At 37.8% G+C, this 4,934-nt stretch overlaps 1 long non-coding RNA gene across 1 annotated transcript; it reads left to right on the top strand.

Annotated features, from left to right (window-relative positions):
- Positions 1-685: 685 nt before the first annotated feature.
- Positions 686-4,705, top strand: LOC142162585 (uncharacterized). The gene is made up of 2 exons (XR_012693817.1): positions 686-819; positions 4,474-4,705. It is a non-coding gene; the product is annotated as an uncharacterized LOC142162585 (long non-coding RNA).
- The last annotated feature ends 229 nt before the right edge of the window (positions 4,706-4,934 follow it).

Raw genomic sequence — 4,934 nt, 5'->3', positions numbered from 1 at the left:
TATTATTGAAAGATTTAAATGAAAATAGAGTTCCAAGTAAGAGGATAAAAGTACAAAAATAAATTAAATTTTAGGAATAAAAAAATATATATTTATCAAAAGGGTTATAAGCAAGATATCAAAAGTCAATTGGTAAGCTAATAAAAGATCACATGAATATAACATTATTAAGTAATAGATAATGCAATAATTATAAGCAAAGATTAAAGAGAGAGTTGTTTTGGGTGAAAATGTAGAAGGATAAGACTTATTCGAATTTGCGGTGAAACATAAAGTGGTAGTAAGAATTTTGTTAAATAATATGCTCAAACAAGACATATCACAAACGTGATATGTTTAGTATTATTTAATATTGACCACAAAATAAAATACAAGTACTAAATCAAGGAGTTAGATTGTTACAGATATAAAATAAAAATATAAATAAAAAGAAATATGTTATCTGGAAGTTTTAAATTTTAAGATAATTCAAATAACTCAAATTGTAATTTGATATTTGTGTTCGCGCATCACGCGGGTACTAATACTAGTTATTGATTAGTAGGAGATTAACAAGTTAACTAAGGAAATTATGGATAAGCTTAATAGCCAAAAAAAGACGTGGCAGCCACTTAGTAATATTTGGTGACTCTTAAGCTTTCTTAAAAGGTGGCAAAAGCAGAAAACACAGGGGAAAAAAATCCAACCCCTATTCAGAGAAACATGTTTATAGACAAAAGGGTCTCGATTTTCATTACCTACATAGCCCTTCTCTGCTTGGCTTCAAACGGTACCTATGCATTTGAACCAGAATTCGGGTCGACCCGTGTTGTCTTTCAGGTTGATCTTCTTTCACATTACGTCTCTTTATTAATGTACATATAATGAGTCAAAATAATTCATGTTGTAGAGTTGAAGTTAATGCTTAAAAGATCAGAACTTGGTATCTTCTTTTTGTAGTGAATATTACTGTAAATTTGATAAGTTTTGGATCTTTGTTGTGAAAAATAGAAGGAATATGGAAGACTTTTCTTGATTAGAGGAATAAACTCCAAGAATGTATATTTTCATGTTTAGTACATTATTAACTGTTAGAGTTCCCGCTAGCTGTTGAGTTAATTTTGCTAGTATATGTGGTGGAAATCAGAGGTAGATTCAAGAGCCTTTAGTCAGTGGGTGCAGAATACAATGGCACTCACTTCTAGTTTGTGACAATAAGTAATCGGTTTCAGACCACTTCATATACACACAGTGGTCCTCATCGATCATACTAAAGTAATAAGATTGTAGTAACTTGATGAAATCTCAATTACAAATGCCTAAACGATTGTTTAAGTTCATAAGTGGTTCTAACCTTAACAGTTAAGGATGTTTATGTTATTCATTCCTGTAAAGTGATATTCAAGCATGTCTAAGTATGTTAAGACTATCCCTTCTTTCTTTTGGCATGATCTATACGTCACGAGCAAATGCACAATTTCCATAAATCACTCTATTCATAGAAATACTGGGGGTGTCTATATTCTTGATTCCCCATGTAAATTATTATTATATCATATGTTCATGGGTCTCAAAAAAATATGTGTTTGTTAAAGTTTATCCAAAAGGCATATTGAGTTTTATGGCATTCTGAGAAAATCTTATTAACGTATTTCTTATGCATTTCATGCATTACATTCATTTACACTAACCCATGACCAGATGGCGTTATATACGCGTATATATGTATATATATGTATATGGGATATTGGAAAAGGTTACAGCGTTATATACGCACCCCTACCTGATCAGCTGGTATGCGTTGATGATTTGCCCACAATGGCCGAGATGATATGATGGGATGCCCTCAGAGACGTGATGATGTTATGGCATTATATACGCGTATATATATATGTATATATATGTGTGACGACCCGACCAATCGTCTTATGAATTAGTGCTCCATTTTCCCCATTTCTGCTTCTTATTGCTTTGTATAATGATTCTATATATGATCGGGTTGATTGGTTCGAGTTCGGAAGGGATTTGGTAAGGTTTGAGACACTTAGTCTCTCTTGAGAAACTTAAGTTGGAAAAAGTCAACCGGATGTCGACTTATGTGTTAGAGTGCTCGAATGTGAGTTCCGATGGTTCAGTTAGCTTCAGGAGGTGATTTGGGACTTAGGAGCGTGATCAGAATGAGTTTTGGAGCTCCAGAGTAGATGTAGGCTTGAATTGGCGAAATTGAATTTTTGGCGATTTTCGGTTGGTAGGTGAGATTTTGATATGATGGTCGGAATTGGATTCCAAGAGTTGCCGTAGTTCCATTTTGTCATTTGGGATGTGTGCGCAAAATTTCAAGTCATTCGAACGTGGTTTGGTTGGGTTTTTGATCAAAAGCGGAATTCGGAAGATTTTGGAAATTTAGGCTTGAATCCGATGTGTTTTGGTTAATTTGATATTGTTTGAGGTGTTTTGAAGATCGGTATAAGTTTGAATAAGATTTTGGGATATGTTGGTGCGTTTGGTTGAGGTTTCGGGTGCCTCGGGTGAGTTTCGGGTGGTCAATCGGGCCATTCCATGAAGTTTGGAACCGCAGAAAATTGCAGGTCAGTGCTGCAGAAAAATGAAATTCGCTTTCGTGAGAGGTCCTTGCATTCGCGAAGGGTCAGTTGAGGAAGTTGGAATTTAAGCCTTCACATTCGCGAGGAAGGCTCCGCGTTCGCAAAGGGCTGGGCATCTGTGCATCGCGTTCACGGGGGTGTTCTCGCATTCGCGTAAAAGAAATGGGCAGCTGAGCTTCAGGGGAATTTAATTCATCACATTCGCGATAGGGGAAACGCGATCGCGAAGGTCTGTCTGAGTAAAGCATCGTTTTCCCGTTGGGGTGGCCGTGATCGTGAAAGAGGAATTTTGTTCAAGTTTATTTTGTGCTTCGCGAACGCGAGGCTTTGACCGCGTTCGCATAGAAGGATTTCAGGCCTGGGCAGAAGGTATAAATAGTCGTCTTGTCCGCGATTTTGGGGAACAACTTGGAGGTAAGAATTTGGACTTAAAACTCGATTCTAATGTGAAATCTACCTAATAAATCATGGAATCTAAGCCTAAAATTGAGGAATTAAGGCTTGATATTAAGAGACTTTAAAATGAGAATTTGAGGGGTCATTTGACTCTGATTTCAGTGTTCTTGGTATGTATGGACTCGTGGGAGGATAAAGATTCCATTGATGTGATTTTTATCGACTTTCGAGACATTAGCCCGGGGGTCGGGTTTGGCCAATTTCGAGATTTTTGGTATTATTTGATTGTTTTTGCTTGGGCTTCGTTCCCTTAGCATATTTTGACGTTGTGACTCTAATTTTGGATAGATTCGACGCGAGTGGAGGCCGATTCGAGGGGAAAAGGCGTCGCGGAGTAGTATTTTCACCGGTTTGAGGTAAGTAACCATTGTAAATCTAGAACTAAGAGTACAACACCCCGGTATTGACTTGTTTGACAAATGCGGTGACGCACATGCTAGGTGACGAGCATGTGGGCGTGCACCGAAAGGGATTGTGACTTGGTCCGTCCCATAGTGACTATTAAGCCGTGTATTTGATTTGGAATCTGATATTATTCCATACTTTAGTCATTTATACTGTATTATGGGTTGTATGCCATGTTTAGGGCCTTGTGCCGACCTATTGAGACCCTTAGGGGCATTGTTACTGTTTTTCCTCACTCTACTTATTGAAAGCATATCCTCAGTCATGTTTTATCTGTTTAAATATTTAAAGCTGGTTTTATCACTCCACTTCTAAATATGAGGATTGTTTAGACTGAGTTCCCTAATTTCTACTGTTGTGCCCGAGAGGCTATGAGGTTAATGACTGAGAGAGGTTGAGAACCTAATGGTAAGGGTATTTATATATGTATGAGTTATGGATCAGGTAGCATGCCACTACGATACTTATATGGATCATATTGCATGCCGCAGTGATACATATATATATTGGATCGGGCTGCGCACCACAACGATATGACGCTTGGGCTGTAGGAGTCCTTCCGGAGTCTGTACACCCCCAGTGAGCGTAGTCGACTATAAACTATGGACCGGGCTGCACGCCGCAGCGGTTACTATGATTTCTATTATTATGAGATATTAATGAGCCTAAGTGCTGAGAGTGAGTACTGAGTGACGAAAGTTGAGTCAAGACTGACTGAGAGGCTGCCCGAGAGGCCATATTCTGAGTGATACCTTGTCCGAGGGGCCCAGTTATGATACTTTTACTGATTTTACTCTTCTTTTAAAATAAGGTTCTGTTGAAAAAATTGCTAAGTATATGATTTCAAGTATTTAAACTGAAATTGATGATATTACGACGAAACTAATTTTAAACTATGAAGTTTGATCTGTTATCCTGTTGTGTATTATTTATATGATTCTTAAGTGCTTGTCACTACTTTCAAACCTTATTTACTTTAGCTACATACTGAGTTGGCGTACTCACGTTACTCCCTGCACCTCGTGTGTAGATCCAGGTGCCCGAGCGGTAGAGTGAGGGTCCTCAGCTGATCTAGAGTTTGTCGGAGATTGCAAGGTAGCTGCATGACATCCACAACCCTATTTTCTTCTTCCTATCTTGTTCTTTTCCGCATTTTCTAGATTTATGATGTATTAGACAGTCAGTTATGTATTAGAGGCTCTAGACTCTTGACACCAGATATTTGGGACTGTGTAGTTTCATATTTATTTGACTTTCGTATATATTTTGTTGTTTTAAAAGCTTATTATGAAAATCTGGTATTCAAACCTGCGTTAGAAAATGGCTTATTACAAGTAAAAAGAGTTGTGATTAAATATTTGGGTTGACTTGCCAAGTACTGTGATAGGCGCCATCACAACTGGTATTTGGGGTCGTGACAAGTTGGTATAAGAGTCTAGGTTACATAGGTCTTGCGAGTCATGATCCAGTTTAGTAGAGTCTTGCGGATCG

This window comes from Nicotiana tabacum, chromosome 8, assembly GCF_000715075.1.
Source record: "Nicotiana tabacum cultivar K326 chromosome 8, ASM71507v2, whole genome shotgun sequence".
Taxonomy (NCBI): Eukaryota; Viridiplantae; Streptophyta; class Magnoliopsida; order Solanales; family Solanaceae; genus Nicotiana; species Nicotiana tabacum.
This window is presented reverse-complemented; position numbering and strand designations above follow the sequence as displayed.